Source organism: Meleagris gallopavo, chromosome 2 (assembly GCF_905368555.1).
Source record: "Meleagris gallopavo chromosome 2, MGAL_WU_HG_1.1, whole genome shotgun sequence".
Classification (NCBI taxonomy): Eukaryota; Metazoa; Chordata; class Aves; order Galliformes; family Phasianidae; genus Meleagris; species Meleagris gallopavo.
Window position 1 is genome coordinate 1,774,677 of NC_139405.1, and position 18,718 is coordinate 1,793,394.

Below are 18,718 nucleotides of genomic sequence, written 5' to 3' on the forward strand. Positions count from 1 at the left end.
TGCTAAAGCATCACACCATGACATTTTTATCATCAGTCTAGGAGAAGAAAATAAATTTGCTAACAGAATATAGTTGGCAGGCTAATACTGCCTTGTCACATTCCAGACATCTCCAGGTCTGGCCTGAGCCAGAGGAAACAAGAATGAGGGCCAAGAAGTTCATGATGGACATGTTATATAAAGAGCAGAAACACTTAAGGAAAAAAAAAAAAAAAAAAAAAAAGAAATGCATCTCTATACTAGAAATCAGGTATTCCTTGTAATTTCAGAAACGGGAGTACTAGCACTTAAGTGACAGAAAGCTCTGTTTCTGTAAAACTATTCTAAATTTTCAGCGACCTTCATTTAAGTTTATTGTGAGGAAAACAAACCAAAAAAAAAAAACCTTAAATACTATGAAGGTGTAGGGTCTCACCCTGTTTTTAAGTATCCTGCTATGTCATGTAAACTCTAGCAGCTGGCCAAAATTAACCAACCTGCACACAGAAGGTCAGGTTTTTACTCTCCCTGGAAATGGGGTGTCAGAATGGTTCCCATTTGCTGGAATTCGGTGCTTGTGGTATTTTCTGTTATACAAGCCACTTATCTGTGACTTCCTCCATGGCAGTTAAACATGGAGAGAAAGTAGAGAAGCTCTGCTTTTTGCTTCACAATTTACAGGGGAAAATTGCCTGGAAAAATTAAAGTTCTCACAGGTAACTTTACAGTTGAACCATGCCAAGAAGAGATGTTTTGTACCACTTTACAACAGGAAAAACTGACATGCTATCACTCAGCTGGGTGACTGGACCACATCAGGCCTTCAGTGCATTGGGAGAATGAAGGCTGTGATGGAGATTTTCACACGGGAGAATCGATATGCAGTAGAAGTGTCACTGTTCTCTTCTGAGCTGTGTTCATTCAGCAGCTGTGCTCCCAAAATCTTACTGTAGGAGATGATTCGCACATCGGTAGGCAGATGGGTGGATTAAATTTATTTTTACTTGCCTACCAGGAGAGTGCTTCATGTGTCTGGGGGAAAACAGTGTTCCTGAGTCGTGGGGTTGGTCCTCCAGGAACATCATCTTCCAGAAGGGCTGTGTCCTATGGACATCCACCCTTGGCCCTGCAGCATTTGGAGGGCAGTGCTGAGTTTAGCTAGATGTTATAGAAGAGTTCTGGGAAGCATGTAATTGAAAAAGGCATTATGCAAACAGTGCAACCTCTTTGGGGTTCTGGATGTGTCACAGTGTCTTAATGATGAATGTTTAGGAAAATAACCAGATAAATTGACTGTGGCTTTCTGTAGCTCAGGTTGTGGGAATTAACATGTCAACTCGAACCAGACCTTCAAAAGTCCTTGCCCATCGTGATGTTTATACCCAATCCTGCTGCCTTTTGCAGTGTAATTTTCCAGATATGGTACAAGATTAGAGCATCTGAGAGTAAGATTTGCTTTGGTGTAAGGTCTTGAATGTCATTCAGATGTTTCGCTTAACTAAAATTGTTTATCTTTGAGTTTCATTTACAGCAACACATCAGGTTGGATGGTTTTCTTAAGCTTCAAAATCATTACCTCTAATTGGGAATGTTGGTTGTTTTTTCTTCCTTCAAAATTATTTCTTCCTCGATTCCTGTGTCATGTCCCTTTGGAGAGTGAACCTGTTAGTTGGGAAAAATGCTCAGGTCCCTCCTGTAAAAATAAACCCCATTTCTTAAATTTGTTGATGAAATGAAGTTTGTTGAAAGTGTTGGCATTTGGTGGGCTGAAAGAAAAAGCAGGACTGAAAAAATATTTAATCTAAGTTGTAAAGGAGCTTGGAACCACACCACAAGCATCATAATTAACTTTAATAATTATAAATGTAAATGCAGACAAGCCACAAGGTTTTAATGGTGTGCCACATGCTTCTGCTAATTATTTTAGAGTTTGGACACATTCAGTGCCAGCTAATTATAAACCCTGCTATGGAAATCATCTGTTTATATTAGACTTATTGATCTCTAGTGTTTAAGCAATATGAAAAGGGAAATCTACAATGCTGTACCATCTGCTTTGTATTCCTAATTGCTTTTAAAGAATCAAATATATAAATAGTCAGCTTTTTATATGTTAGGCTTCAAACTCATTCAAGAAACATGTTTTGCAAATCTAAGTGAACAAGAAAAATACGGAGTATTAATTCATTCTCTCTTCCCTTCCAGCTTTCTCCATCCTCGTGTCTCTGCAGTTCAGCGACCCCAACATGGGAGGAGAAATGCACATGTCCCAGAAGCCCCACATATTGGTCCAGCCAGCTGAGAAGGTATACGGTTTATCATTTACATCTTTTAATTGCACATTCTCTTTCACTCCTCACCATCAAACACACCTTATGGCCATGAACATTTCTTGTTATTCCAGTTAATGGATACACAAGAAGAGGGGAAGGGAAATTAATGTTCAAACTAATGATCACCTCCTCTGGGAAGTATTTGGCTTCGTGGCAGATTAAGCCTATTGGGCTGCATGACAGGCAGTTGTTTGGGTGGGAGATTCGTACTTTGATTATTTTTTCTTAGTACCACTGTTAAATATTTCACCTATCTCAGAATGATTTCTTCACAGATACATACATATAGTTGCTGATTTTCATGCTGGATGAAATAATTATTTGCCCACTTAGCAAAGTCGCACTTTCTCACTTTTACCTGGATGGTCTCCTTTGTTAGGTGCTGACTGTTCTTTGACCCTTTAAAAGTCTACTCATGAAAAGATGAGGCCTGCTCAGTGCTCGCAGGACCCCCAGGAGCTGAGTGCTCCCTGGGCCCATTCCACAGTCTGAGGAGAAAGAAGCAACGCTGAGGGGCTTGTGTTGGTATTCCCAACTCTCCAGCCCTTTCTGATGTCTTATCCTCTAGAATTCTTGTTAGCTTTTGCGGTTAATCTCTCCAGTGCTTCACGCACACACAAAATATATCCTTCTAAAGTCAGAATTTCTACCTTAGCCTCATTATTTTGTTGCCCCCGAGAGCGGGTGTCTCATTATGGGGCTCAGCACTCAGGGTACATGTTGAGGATACCTCTGGAGGAATCCCATCGTGAGCGTAAGAAGGAAAGTGAAGACGCAGAAGCATGCCCACTGTGAATTGTCACCGCTGTAACTTTTGAAACCTGTGATGTTTTGTGACAATCTGCATAGGACAGAGGAGTGCCCAAAGAATTGCCATCTTTGTGACAAATTGAGAAACTGGGCCAGATCCCCAGCTGGTGTCAGTTGTAGTAGCTCTGTTGAAATCCGTGGAGCTGCGCCAGGATGCACCAGCTGGGAGCCTGGCAATAGCCCTTCAAAATTAAACAAGTTAATGCACTTGACTGCTGCAGTTAAGAGGTCCTGAACTTCTACTGCTTTGCCTACAGAGGAGCTGCACATGCCTGCCTGGGCAGCTCGCTGCCCTTCCGTCCTTGCATCCAGCCTTGCTTTGGGTGAGGGCTAAGTGGTTGTGGTAGGGGTTGGTGGAAGAGAACTGGGCCTTGAAGACACACTGAGAGCTGGTGTTTGTGGGTGTGGATGGCTATTCTGCTTTCTTTAAAGGATGTTGTTCTGTTCCGCGTGTGAAATCACTCTGCTTAGCCTGGCACTTTGGAAGACCAGTCTGTCACATATGGCTTTACGCTTATCCTTTTCTAGCACACATGCGTACCCTGATTTTAATCTCTCTGCCTGTACATTAGTAGTGCAGGCTTCTATTATTATCTGAGTTTATTATAATTAGGGCTTCTGCTTTTCTGCAATTCAGTAGGGAAAGAAGCGCAGCTTCAGTTTTCTATCACTTTAAAATTCAGGCTTCTTCCCAAAAGTGAGGTACCAAGCAAAGAAACAATGCTGGAATAGGCTCTTAGATGTCCTTCCTATTAAATCTCGCATTTACAATGGACAGTGAAATTTGGAAGCTTTGAGAGAGCTGGCCAAACTCCTAAGTTGATTTTCAGAAAATTATCACCTTTGCCTTTAAGCCACTGGGGTAAACAGTAATGCTGAGAAGAAACACTGTGACGGTGCAGCATCACCTATTCACCTGCAGTCCAGGAACAGGTAACAAGCACATAGGAGTTCCCCTCCGTGACACCTGGTACAGTGCTTGCTGTGACAGTAAGGAGTTTGCTTTGGCAGCCTGCAGTGAGCCAGTGTCTGTGACGCAGTGTGGGGTGCCAAATATAGCAATGGTCTTGTAGACTTTTGTCTTGGGATGCTATGTCTTATGTGTCTTCCCTAATGGAAAGACAGACCTCCAGAGAAGGCCGCTGCAAAGTAGAATAAACACAAGTGTCTTCCTTTGCAAGAGGTGGAGATAGGAAATGTTCAGTTGTTATTTCTACTCACAGTCAACAAACGTAACTTTTATGACCTACTCTTGTACAAGGCCTCTCTTGAAAATCGTCACTTGGGCTGGCAGCATTCTGCCTCTGTGAACCATTTAGTTTTCCCAGAATGTGAATGTTACAGTCCTTCATCAGATCTTTTGGAGGGCCCTTCTGGTTGGTGGTGTTAGCATTTTAACATTATTATTAAGAACTGCATGACACACTGGGAAATGAAAGAGAAATGTCAGGTGCAATTAAGTGAGACACCTCCGACTGCATTCTCCCAGCTCCTCTGCTTGTCACCTTCCCAGGTGGCTCCTGCTGCAACAAGCTTCCAGTGCAGCCAGTGTGGATGAGGCTTCTGCTGTGAGCACAGCTCTGGTGGGATCCACACCGCTCAGGGCTTTTGAAGATCAGGGAAAGCACCTAATACTTCATCAAAAAATGTCTGTGAACAGAAAATAAGGAGCAAATGAATTATGTAGCTTTACTGGACAAGGCAAAACCAATTATATCCTTTCAATAGCACTCAGTCGTAGCTCTAGGTACTGTAAGGCTAAATAATTTATTCTGAACTTGCCAGAGGTGGGGATTATTGCTATGGCAGAGGCAATATTTGACAGAAAAAATTCTCCGGCCACGTTGGAGGTGAAAGCAGTTGGTTTTTGATGCTACTCTTATCTGGACAAAAGGAATTAGCGTTACGGATTTAAATGATGGCTGAACACTTTGATGTCCTATAACCTGTAAGTAATACATTGCACTGACTGGGGCCATCTGCCCCCATTTGTCTTCATGCTGCTTTGGCACTGCGTCCCACCATGCACGGATTGCATGAGTCATCACCCACCCGTCCATAAAGGAGCTTCTGACGTTTAACCTAGAAAATGAGCTTGCTGCACAGCAGCTCTGCCAGAACCGCAGCCATGCTGCAGACTGGGGCAGCCTCAGCTGGGTGGTGACTCCAAGGTTTTGTGGCCCCTCGGGGTGAGAACACGGCCCTCAGTACGATGATGTGTTGGTCCCATTGCACCTGAGCGCTGTCTCTTCAGAGAGAGTAGATGGGCTTTTGTGCGGAGACTGCCATAAAAGCAATGAAAGCACCTATTTTTGGCAAGCAGAAGCGGTGTAAGGACAAAACTGAGCTGCTACAAACCAGGAATTGTAAGGAGGAGGAAAACAGTGCTGACCTGCGTGGCAAGTTTCAGCCGATGCAATGCGCAATGGCGAGGATACGCAACTCCCCCGAGATCAGGGTTATAATAGGAACTCCAGTGACCCTCCACTACAGTGGGGCTTCTATGGTACTATAATTAGGGTTATTACGATGAAGTCAGGCATATAAATGTTAACATCCTGCTCATTAAAATAGTTCTTCTCAGAGAATTAAAGATTCTGCATTTTACATTCATAAAGTGAATAATATAAACTTAACTTGTGGTTTCTTTGATTACGTGTTGGAAAGAGTTAAAATTCTCTATGTAGATAGCTGTAGTTTTATTATGTAAGATGACCTTAGGAACTGTCATCCCCCTTGAATTTATACAAAGAATTCAAAGTAAAGGTTTTCTAGGTTACGCTTCTTTTTTCAACCCTTTGTCCTGTCAGCTCAGTCCTAGATATCTTCATCTGCCGACATGCCCAGATGTGCAATGAATGTTGATTTGAGCTGGCCCCTCAACCCCTCCCTGCTGGTGTCATTAAAACCAGGGAGGTAGCTGCTCCCCTGGCATCTTTGGCAAGGCTTGGCTTTACACTGCGGACTAAATTATTGATGAAGAGCACTTCTGTCGCAGTGTGTTTTACCCACCTTTAAATGAAACAGTGCGGATAGAGCTGTCATTGCCTCCTCACTCCCCGCAACTTCTACATGACATTTATGATGTGGTTCAGATTGCAGTGAAGCAATTAATTTCCAGTAGAGCCTGCACTCAGAATGAAGTTCCCTGACAATTACCAAGGGCTGGTTTTTCAGCAAGCATACTTCACCGTCATTGATACAGTATACAAAAGAAAACATCGCAGTGTTCCGTAAAGGTTTGTTGGTCTTTTTTTTTTTTTTTTCTGAATCCGATGCTTAGTGCCTGAACATCTCTTTCGCATCCTTTTCACACTGATACCATTCCTTAACAATGCCAGGAAGCACAGCGCTCAGCTCCATGCTCTGGGCCTGATCCTGCTGTGTGCTGAGTGCTCTCAGATCCTGCTGCAGTCAGCAGGACTCAGGTTTTGCCATCTGCTACGAAAAGCCTTACCAAAAATGCCTGTTGGTTTGGTAAGAGGCAGCCATCAGACATCTGTCTGCACCTGGAAGCAAAGCCTCTTTTATAATTCCGCATTCAGCCATTAAAACAGCGCTGGGTACTCCAGGAACTGCTGTTTTATCTCTCTTCTAGGTGCTGTCTGAACACGAGAATAGACTTTTTTGTGAGGAAGTAATGCTCCTGCTTAGGATTTGTGTAGGAGAAAGACCATTGCAGGTTTTGTTTATAGATGTTGTTTCTCTCACACTTCACAGTCTCCCAAAGACCTTGACAGTGAGCTCCCCACCTGCAGCATCTGCCAATCTGTGAGCAGGGAGATTCTTGTCCAGGCGTGGAGTTCATAACCTGTTTTGCTGCAGAAGGGAGCACTGACCTGAACACAGAATTGCACTTGCTGCTCCTCTTAAAATGGAGCCACCAGCTTCCACCTGAGGAGCTATCAGGGACAGACAGGAGAAGCCATGCCTTCAGGTTTGCAGAAAGAAACACAGTACAGCTCCGTCTTCCTTGTCAGCAGCAGCACTAACAGAGGGTGAGAGCTCAGACTGGCACCAGTGCATCAGGATGATGGGCATTTCACAAATGCATAGACAGGATTGTAGGTAATATATTGATGGATAAACTGATGGCTGGTCTTGTGTTTACATGCTCAGGCTCAGAGGTGAATATTCTGAGAACCGAAAGGTTTGGACACATATAATTATTAAGAAAATGTGTGAACTGGTTTGGATGAAATCAAGTGCTTCTTAACACAGAGCACGAAACTCTCTGCTGGAGAGTTGGGAAGACTAGCCAAATTTGCCTTCCTTATAGTTCTGGTAATCATACCTCACAGTAGAACTAGCAGTATCGGAAGGTGGCTCTTTGAAATGTGGTCTGAGGTGTTTGAGCTCTGGAGAAGCTCTGCAGTGAGTGCTGGCCTCATGCCACAACATTTATGGATTTAGGAACCTCTTTTTAAGCTCTTTCCCTCTGAGAAAACTGTAGCTGTGCTGCAGCTGCTTGCAATTTTTTTTTTTTTTTTTTTTTTTTTTTCAGGTTCATGAGATTTAAATTTCATTTGAGGCAGAGGCAGCAGAAATAAATCAACTAAAGGGATTTTATTCCATGCCATATTTAACTAGAATAAAATAAAAAAAAAAAAAGCGGAATTCTTAAAAATAAATAACTAAATATCAAATGTGCCTGGCTGCCTAGCCAGCTAACCTAACTATGTTCAGTGTGGCAAAAGCATCTAAAATAGTCTGAAGGAAGGCTAGCATCCTTTCCCTGACAAGGAAACTCTTCCCTGGTTGCTTCCTCCCTTGGAGAGGCTCCCAAATTTGTTGCTTTGGCTGAATTACAGCAAGGTCTCATCGGTATCTCTCTGAGGTCAGAGGAACTAAGACTGAAATCATTGCAACCTGAATGAGGCACTAAAAAAAGTGGGTAAGGAATCTGGCGTGTTCCTCACATTTTAGTGGTTTCACTTCTAATGATTCTACCACCATTCTGCAGTTAAGGTTAAACAGAAAGGCTTATGGGATTCACTGCAGTATTGTGTTGGAGACTGAGGGATGCTTATACAAGGGATTTGTAGGATAGGGAACAGCCTTTAAATGAGCATTTCAAATGTCCTGTAGATATATGTTGGATCTTTAGTGGGAAGTGAGGGGGGGGTCTTCCAAATATACCACATATCTTCAGAAATCTCGTTGCTTTTGTCCATGTTTCAGCTGGTTAGAGACGGATCGCATAAGTGTAATGCATCCTTTCTGCCCTGATTGGAGAGCACAAAAGCCCATGTCTTCTCACTGATGTTTCAAGCTTGGCTATTTCAACATCAAGATTTGCACCTCTGCCAGGACAGTGTGTTTCACCCCGGGGGCTTAGAATAAGCCGTACCAGCACACTGTTAATTGTGTCTATTTTAATAGTAATTGGCTGGTGCAACAAGCTAATTTATCTGCTGATTTTCTGGTATGCATGTTGGTTTGCCTATTGTGGTTTTATCAGCAGATGCTGAGATAGATAGTAGATGGAAAAATTGTTTTGGTATTGCTTTCCTTTCTGTCTTTCTATTAGCAGGGACCAGTAACATGCAAACTTTAAAAAGGGTTGAAATTTGGTTAATTATCCAAAAACCTGTGTGAATTCCTCAGTTGCTTTGTCAGGTGGGCAAACAACAGAGCAGTGTCTTGCTGGGCACCACATGCAGCAAAGCATAGGCTGGCCTGCATGTTTTGGCTTTTGTTTATGGAGGGGAACAGGATAATAAACCTGTTCACTGCTGCATCCCTCCTTGGAAGTAGGCACTTCAGTATTTCAGGCTGTGTACTGCCAGACCATTTCACATTTTTATATGGTGGATTGAGAAAACTCTGGTCTTGCTACCTCTGGCTCTTTAAAACACCCTGGGGATGAAATGCCTCAGAGAAGACTTGATTAGTTTAGTCCTTTTCCTTTTTTTCTGTCTTTTTAAAAACATATATATAAACCAGGAATTTATTGGCATGCCTACTTCTGCAAACCAGAGTTGCAGTCTAGCCCTGATATGTATTTTTCACATAAAACCACAACCTATCAATCAACATTTTAAAACTCTGGCATCTGTATTCAGCAATCTAAATAAAACTGGCTTTATTTTCAGAGGTGTGGGAAACTTTGAGCGATGAGGAAAAAAAAAAAAAAAGGGAAGGATCACCACAGAATAAAATAAATGGTGCATCACCATTGGTGTTGCACAAGTGGAAACTGGATTTTCCATGGGCCTGGCGCACTGGGTTTTTGAGGCAAGTTGGGCTGATGCCCCAGAGAAAGGGGTGTGATTGGGTGGTGGGTGACAGCAGGACACTGCTGCAGGCAGAAGGTTGGTGAGGAACTCCTTTTCACTCCCTTGCTGAAATTCAAAGGTCAGCGGGGAGGAGAAGGCTGCTGGGTGCTGCTGGAAAAATAATGGTCTGGCTTGATGTAAAAGTGGTCTGCTGGAGCTGGAGAAAGCTGCTGATGAAAGAGTGACGGATTATTTTACATCGAATAAAAAAATAAAGCTTATCTTTAAAATACCTACAGATTTCTCTATGTTTTAAGGCTCATGATCCTTTATGGCTACTAGCCTAAACAATACCTCAAGTCTGAGGTCTGGATTTTTGAGTAGGGCAAGACGAAATTTCTGTTTAAATGTGGGTAAACAAACTCCCTTGTGTCCAGGAGAGCTGGGATACGACTCTCTGCTCTGTTGTAGTCCTTTTCTGCTGGTGCTCCAAATATGATTTGCACCGGTGTTAAAAAATGCTGTTATGTGGCAGAGAATTAGACCTCGGTATGTAAAACAGGGAGATGATGCAGAGTAATTTGAGTGGGAAATCCTGGGACATTAGCGATGCTCCAAGAGCAAATTTTAATATGGATTTAACTGCGGAGCTGTTACTGAGGCCTCTGTAATGTTATTTTAAGGTTAATTTGGAAACCTCGTTGGGTGTTTTGGCTGCCTAACAGCCACTGTCATTAGTGAGAGTCGCATGGTTGAGTTCCAGTGCTCTGCTCTGAAAATCTCCCTCTCTTCGGTTGTTTATGTACACAGAAATAAATGAGCAAACAGACCATTCTTTGAAAAGACAATTTCATGTATAATAATGTGTTAATGTTTTAATCCAGTCATCTGTACTCCCCCAAGGCAGGCAAAGGAGCTTCAGATCTGAGTTCTGAACCTTTTCTTAATGACAGATTTCTTTGGTCAGAAGCAAGTCAAGCTCTCCCTTTGTCATCCTGGCTTATTTTGCAGTCTTACTGTCTTTCCACGAGACAGCAGTGAGAGATTGCTATGAAACTAATTAATGTCTGACAGACAGATCGAACCAAATATCCAAAGGATTCAGAGTACAGTTCATTCCCCTTTACAAAACAGAATACCACGAGGCAAGAAACATATAGATGACATTATTATACTAACAAATAGCTGAGGGAATTTTCTTGCTCATTTTATCCAAATTAGGCAGTTTAAGACAATTATGGTTAAACTCCCCACCCAGGCTGCAGCTGAGTTACCTTGATGTGTTGGTAGTTGTGAAGAGGTATTATGAAATATTACCTAAGAGGGAAGCTGTGTGCTTTACTGGACCTCTATTGTCTCTCAGAGTGCAACCACAAGGGAGAAATAAGGGTCATGTGTCATGTATGCACAGCCAAAGTATAGAAGATTTATGACTTGGTGAATATGTAGATGTGCTAGTGTTCTTGACCAGGCTGTGGAAGCTGTCCTTGAGTGTGTCTGCGGTTTTACAGTTTTTAAAAAAATACTTCAAAGAGAGGAAGAGGCAAACAATTATACACACACAGTCTTGGAACACTTGGGCAGTGTTCTCTGCAATCGCAAAAATAATGACTGCTCATCCTAGTCTCTTGAGGGGAAAATTTCCATATTTTTGCTTTCGAAGCACTTTCAAAGCCATTTACTGCCATAATTCATACACCACTGGATTAAGAACCATATGCCTCTTAAAATCAGCAAGAGGCTATGTAACGGATTTGCTGATTTAAGGAAAAGGAAAAAATAAAAATAAAATAGGCAGACTGAGACCTACTTTTACTTCAAAGGATATAATAATACCAGTTCGTAAGTCCACCCATTCAGAAATCCTTTCAAATTAATTGCGTAGGTGACAACAAAAAATATCCAACTCCAATTTGTTGCCCACTGCACTTGATTTCTGTGCTTACTGTAGTGCCTTTTGGTCACCATTAACAGTAATTGTGGGCTGTACATTCAACACGAGCTATGAGTGCATCCAGAGGTTTAAGCAGTGCTTGTGGATCACAAGAGGAACATTTTATCTGAGAAGCAGACACCGTTCAGAGAAACAGGGGGTGCTCCTGTGATGTTAATGGTGAGCGACCACAGTTTGCTACAGAAGATTACAGCTTGATGCTAATTCACTGTTCTCAGAGCACAGATTTCACTGCTTAGCAGTCACATACCTTTCATTGGTGCTGTTAATACCAGCATGTCTTCTGGACTATCTCTTCTCTTGTCTGGTGTGTGGTGTCTTGCAGATCTCTGCTGGCTTCTGCGTAGGGCAACTCATGAAAGTCCTCAAAACTCAATTCATAAGTACTGTGTCAGTATTTATTTACTGTCTTTGTGGTCACAAAGAAAAGTTTTCAAATAGCAGCAGGCTCTTTGTCTATGAGCCACATGGAATGACCACCAAAGCGGCTGCCTACGTCTGCAGACTGCCAAAAAATAGCTTTGAAAGGATTCTGTCCAGAGCACTGATGGCATTTCCAAGGAGAGCAGGGGTCTTCTCATTGTTAATGGTTTTCCCAGCACATAGCCTATGTGGGCATAGTTCCTGCGGGTGGCAAGGAGATGGGGAGCATGAAGTTGTCATGATGAGCATCTGCCAAAAACAGAAAAGCAGTCAGACTTTTCAACCAAATTCGAGATAATTCTAACTTTTTTCTCTAAATGGAAACATCAGGAAATTTAACTCCCTTTCAGTCTTCTTGATTGCTTTTTCTTGGCTGTGTGGCTCACAGAGCAAAATTAAAAGAAATATCTTGCCAAGCCTGAGCCATGGTGCCTGGAAGGGAGTATGACCGGTGCCTTCACATTTGTACGTCTGATCTCCCTTTCCGTGGTGGACAAAGGAATGGGATTGAGCTTTCAAGATTCGAGTTGGATTTTAAAGAAGACTTCCCTGCTCAGGGAGGTTGTGATATCACTGCAACAGGTTGCTGAAGTCACTTTTACTGTGTCCTGCTTGGATCTGGGTAGATAGACATCTGGTGAAATGGGTGGAATTTGCTCTGGAAGAGATATATCTTTTATCTCTCAGGGTCCCCTGCTACCTTATGATTCTCTGTATGTCCATAATGTTCCAAAAACTGCTGTTGTTACAGCATATAAAGTCATCCCTGTTAAGCAGTTGGATAAAGAAGGAGAGTTTCCTACTTCCCCTCCTTTTCCTGGGAAGAGGCAATCAATAGGTGCAGAGCTTCATTACAAAACATTTAATTCATTACAAAACATTAAGAAGATGTTATTTGTTTCCTGGCAGTTCTGCAAGGGGCAGACCAACAAATTCAAAAGCCTGTAGAAGAACGATTCCAAGGATCTGGGAGAGAGGACTTAATTGTAGCTAATGTATAGCAAGTCCCAACGTGGATTGCTAAGAGTTGTCCCTGTCACATGGGGCTATGACTGTTTACAGAGCAAACTGCAGCTCCCTGGAACAATCTGCTTCTTTTTTTCTCATTTGCCCATTGAAACAGGTGACCGTGGTCTAATTTTGTCCTACACAATTTGTTTTCTTGTGTTTCAGCCTTTCAGAAATGAATAGAAAAAAAGTGTGATGCATTTCCATGTGCTTGAAGCTTGCTCTGCAAATGTACTTGCCCAGGATTTACTATAGAAAACTAAACCTTTTGTTGTCTGTTTTTCAGTTAAGAGGGACAGCTACTTGTTGTGCTTCAGAAGGGACTGTAAGCCTCTGCTTGTAATATCTGCTTCTGAAGGAAAATTTCCCCTTAGTTAACCAGGGTGAATCCTGGCAAGAACTGAAATGGAACTCACACCCCATGTTGTTGGTCATTTTTCATCATTCATTTCTTCTGAGGTCTTAAAAGCTTTCACACAGAAACCTGATCTAACCCTCCAGTTGCCTCCCTTCCCCTCAACAGACACATGGGAACTCTGAGGATACCAATAGGACAAGCCCCCCAAAACCACGTCCTTGGAATTCACTTTTTTTTTTCTCCCATTTGAAAGAACAAACAATCACATGCCTGCAATAATGTGAATTTTACTTTCATTATGACTGTACTCTCCCACAAGCTAATTACATTTCAGACACAAAGGCTGTCAACTTTCCTGCTCCATGGTGATAAAGGAACCTGCTGGGTAAAATAGCCACCACTCATGTGTTATTTCAGGAAATATCTAGCCTACTGTGGGAGAGAGTTCTTGTTTTTGTATTGAAGAAATGAAACAGGAAAACTCTAGTAGTTTTACAGTAAATGTAAGTGGCTATAATGATCAATATGATTGGACAACACAGTTTAAAATTAATCACAGCCTTTGTTTAAGGAACCTGTCTGGTTTTGCCTTCTGTGTTTGTTTTTTTTTGTTTTGTTTTGTTGTGTTTTGTTTTTTGTTTTTTGTTTTTTTGTTTTTTGTTTTTGTTGTTCTTTTTTTTATTTATTTAGAATACTGCCTGAATTCAAGACCCTTTCTACTGGGATTTAAGGTAGCATGCTTTCCTTTGCAGCAGGGCAGGGCTGGAGTGACGCCAGAGGAGTGTTGCAAAAGAGACTGAATTTCCTCCCAACTCTTTGTCACCCCTGGTGTCCTACAGGTTATCACCCCAACCTGTGGGAAATAAAACGTGCAGGGAGGCCTGTGCTTCAGGACTCGTGCAGCCAAGTTACTTCAGAGCTCCGTTTTAACCAAGCCATTGGATTATTCTGCTGTTAAGCAGATGAAAGTACTCAGCTTTGGATTTGCCAGCTGAAACAAGGAGGTGATGACTTGCAGCAGAAACCCAAAGAAACGAGGGTTGAAGGCAGCATCTTTCTCTGCATGGCCGTCTCCATAATAAGCTTTGGGTGGAACATAAAGGCACTACCAGAAGTAGGCTTAGAGGCCAGCTGACAGGTGCTAACTTGTTTAGCTGCTGTGCCTTGATTGCACTTGATTGTGTGCCTGCAACCTGAGCAGATTCCAGCAAGGAGTCGTGTATTCTATTTAAGGCACGTTCTTTAGGCAGTATATCATACTTTTGGCATCTGGTTTGGCCTTGGGGTAAGGAGGCAACCCAGATGAGTGTGGTTAAGGCTTTGAGGGGAGCTGGTGCTCTCCTGCCTGTCTGGGGACATACTGTTGTTTTGGTGGCGTGATGACAGTGGTACTTTTTGCGTCGGGCTGTGATTTGGCCCACCTCCCATGGCACAGCATTACAGCATTTCTCTCTACACCTAGATGTGAGGAACTACAGACATGGCCCAGTGCTTTTCTTCCAACGGGTGTGATAGTGCAGTTGGGAAAGTGGGAGGTGAGTGCAAACGAGAGGGAGGGGTGCTCAGTTCATTAACTGCCCGCAGTAAATGAGTACAAGACACTTAGGAGGATGCCCTTTCTACTGAAAAAGCTGATGTGAATCACCCTTTCTGCTTATCAAGGCTGTCATACTGCAAGTTAGTAAATGTTGCATCGTTCTCATTCAGTTTAGCAGCACCAAGTATGAAATGAGCTCAGGGAGGTCAAACGTGGCTGTGGTTACTTAATGTTAAATCTTTGTAAATAGTTTCAGATCTTCTCCAGGATTCATGCTGCTGGTGTGCAGTAACTTCAGCTTCACAATGGCTTGATTGCTAGATCCAAGGGCGTAGCCCTTCAGTTACCTGAGTATCACACCCAGTAAAATAATGAGAACTGGTGTTTCAGTACATATATGAATCTGGGCAATAATATGTAGCAATGCACGTTATGTGTCCAGATATTCAATAGGCTCAGCTGAAGGAAATGATATTTGGGCAGTCTTTTAGAATTACAGCCCTGTGAGTGACAACTTCATGCTTCTGGTCACTAATGAAGTGTGTGACATGCACTCAGGCACTTGTGTGGCTCTGAGCCTTCACACCTCTAACTATCTGCTGCAAATAACAGTGAGTGATTTCTAGGACGCAATGATCCAGACTCTCTGACTTTCAGGTTAACGTGCCGCTGCTTTCTTCAGTGGAACAACAGTGAGAATCTGTCCCAGAGGATGAGAGAAATAAGAGTGTAAAACAAAGTTCTGCTCTAATGTTGTTAAATACCTACATCGTTGGAAAAAAGGACAAGTGCTCCATTTATGTATGAAGCAAGTGTGAATGTTTAGGTAAATGTGTAAATGCAGAATTAAGCAGTGCTTGCTCAAACACTTTTTTCATGAAAGAGTTGTTCTTCTGAACATACTCCGTGCTTTGAGAGGAAATGGTGGAAATGGTGAGGACACGGTGGCTTAAAAGTAACTTAATTGTGCACAGTAATTTTTTCCATACATTTTCATGAGTGTTTTTTATTATGCATTGCACACGTCCTAAATACATAATTACATGCTGTCTTGGCCGATCGAGTAAATAGTACACATTAAAAAAAAAAAAAAAAGAAAGAAAGAAAAAGAATGAATATTTAACAAATGGAGTGTGGTGGCTTCAATGTGGGGAACGTAATACGGGTTTGAAAAACCTGCCTAATTATGCACTTAACCAAGACATGAGGACAGTTCCTCTAGAGCCATTCTGGCCTGTCAAGTAAATAATATGCATTTTACAAAACCAACTAATTATGGATTTGCCCACGGGACTGTAAAAGATCTGAAGATGCAGGTAAGTAATACGCACTTTATAGCTAACCATGCATGGGGAATTTAATTTAATTAAAAATGCGGGAGGTAGAAAAAAAGAAAGTAAATAATGCCTATAATCTCTCAAAAGCCAGGAAATTCAAGTTCAGTTAGCTCCTGTGCTGTTGAAATAGTCAACGTGGTGTGAGTGGGATTTCTGAGTCTGGCTGCTCCTTGGTGGAAGGGCCCTTGTGCTCTCCAGGATGATGCTTGGCATAGCAGATCTGGTCTGGCTGCCAGCACTGCACACTCAGGGCTCCTCTTGGAGGACCTGTGTGTCCAGGGTTGTGCACTGCTCAGCATCACGCTTGTGCATTTTTCAGTAGATTGGCTATGGGCTTGACCAGGTACAAGATGAATGGAAATCTGTGTTCATGTTCGGTTTTATTAATATGCATTTGCCAAGGCTCTGAAGGATGTTTCAGATCTTTTAGGGAGTATGAGGAGGATTTGGGAAGTTTCTGAACCCCGAGAAGAGGCATGCTTAGCCTTGAGTGGTCCATCATATGTCTCATTTTGGAATTTTTTCAACTGAAAAGAAGGTGGCAGCAAGACTTTTAAAGGGTCATAGAATCACAGAATCATAGAATGGCCTGGGTTGAAAAGGGCCTCAAAGATCATCCAGTTCCAACCCCCTGCTATGTGCATGGTCACCAACCAGCAGCTCAGGCTGGCCAGAGCCACATCCAGCCTGGCCTTGAATGCCTGCAGGGATGGGGCATCCACAGCCTCCTTGGGCAACCTGGTCCAATGCCTCACCACCCTCTGGGTGAAAAAATTCCTCCTTGTATCTAACCTAAACCTCCCCTGTCTCAGTTAATGCGAAAGCCATTCTGAGTTTAATCCTGCAAAGTACCAAGAACTCTGTGGTATCACTCTCTGCGTAGACAACTGCAAAAAAATCGTGCCCGAGGAAGACTGATGTATGAACCAACTACCTTATGATTTATCAAACTGAGGAAGGGCAGATCTGGGGTGAATGTGTAGGAAGGAGTGCTAACTAGGGTAGTGCAGGAGTTTGTTCATACAGACATGCCAAACCAGCCATCTCTTCACTGGAGGCTTGAACATGAATCTGAAAGAATGTAGGCTGCTCATTTCTTTGGGAAGCAGTCTCATAACAAGAAGGCAGTAAAGTCAGTCAGTAGTGGCACTAGCCTGCCACTTCTCAAACAGTATACAAGTGTAAAGAAATTACTTTTTTCTTTTTTTTTTTTGGTCTTCCTCTTTTTTCTTAACTCTGAAAAGCAACGTTGGTGCAGCTGAGATACTCCAGTCTGCTCACTGATGGCAGTTTCATACATAAATACATCACCCAACATTTTTTTCCCTGTGTTTTTTTTTTTTTTTTTCCACCAAAGTTGCATTCTGAATATAAATTCCTGCAAGCTATTGAGATCACAAGTATGAAATCTGAAACTTCTGGTTCTATGATGATAAAGGGACATGCTCTTTAAAAGAACCCGTTTTTGCTGCAAGCAATGAACATGTTATGCGGAAAGAGACCTAGATTTGAAGTACAGTTTGAAATGCTGCAGGGACTGCATTACATCCTTCTAACACTCTTCTTCCTTGGTCTGATAGAAGCTTTTTTTTCTGTTGTTGTTTGTGTGCTTACTTGGAGAGTGTTAGATTGGAAAACTTCTATTAACCCCCTTCTTCTGGGCTGCCTTTCTTCCCCTGTCCTTCTCCGTCACTGGAAGTAGCGCTTCTGTTTGGAAGCTGAAGAACTGCTTTCTGTGGCCACAAATCCATCTTCTCCAGCATTTTCTTTCCCTAAAAATGCTCTTTGTTGTAAAATGCAGAATGGGTGTTGCAGTAGTTGTCACTTATTGAAGTCAGATACAGAAATCTGTTATTAGGAAATCAAGTGTCAGGCTAGAATAGACGGGAGCACAGTCATATTAACAACTTGATGTGTTCTTAACTGTGTGCCAGGGTCTCACCCTCCTGCTTACATCCCTCACAAAAAGAGAAATCGATAACTTTAAAACAAACAAACCACACACACACGCACAAACCAAAAAAACAACAAAACAAAACAAAACAAAAAGAAACCAGAATCAAACCAAACTCAACCACACTGATGTTTATTGCTTTAGAAATAGTTGTTTTTGCTTCAGCTCCTTTGGAAAGCAGAGGAGTGAAATGAGCTAATGGCTGTGCAGGTTTCAGGTCCAAACGCTGCAAATAAAACTCACCTGGAGCTTTTGAGGAGTGAAAGATCAAGACTGCAACGAACAATTTCTTGCCAGCAATTGCCTTGACCGTTGGGTCACCATTGGAGAAATAATATGATAATCTTTACGCTAACTGCAGTGTTTCCCTTTGTGCCAATTGCTGCTATTGTTGCCGTGCTCAGCGAGGCTGGCATGCAGGAGGTGTGCCACTGGACTGCTGAAGGGAAGACTTGCTCGAGTTCTCAAGCGAGGTGAATAGGACTTGGAGAATCTGACAAAAATGTTTTATCTGAGCTGTTCTCTTAATTAAATTAGTCCCATTCCAATAGCCAGCTGAATAGTGATGTCAAGAAGGAGACAGCCACCTTATGAAACCTCTCCTGTAAAACTTACTGTATTTTTAGATTCTTTCAGTGCCATCTGCAGCGCACACATCACATTCTTCGCCGTGTCATTACCTTACAGAAGTAGATGAAGAATAAGAAATTATTTTATCTAGGTCAGAAAGGGAATACGTTGAGAGAGAACTCCTTTGCAAAGGGAGAAACCAAGCCAACGCACAGCATTGGGAAGCACAGGGGAGCG

General features: G+C 42.3%; 1 long non-coding RNA gene across 1 annotated transcript in view; it reads left to right on the top strand.

Moving 5' to 3' along the window:
• The window catches only part of LOC146544838 (uncharacterized), a 75,459-nt gene that overhangs the window by 34,644 nt on the left and 22,097 nt on the right, over positions 1-18,718 (top strand). Inside the window, exon 2 of the long non-coding RNA XR_014881747.1 lies at positions 2,185-2,285. This is a non-coding gene — a long non-coding RNA (uncharacterized LOC146544838). The remainder of the gene's footprint in view (positions 1-2,184; positions 2,286-18,718) is intronic.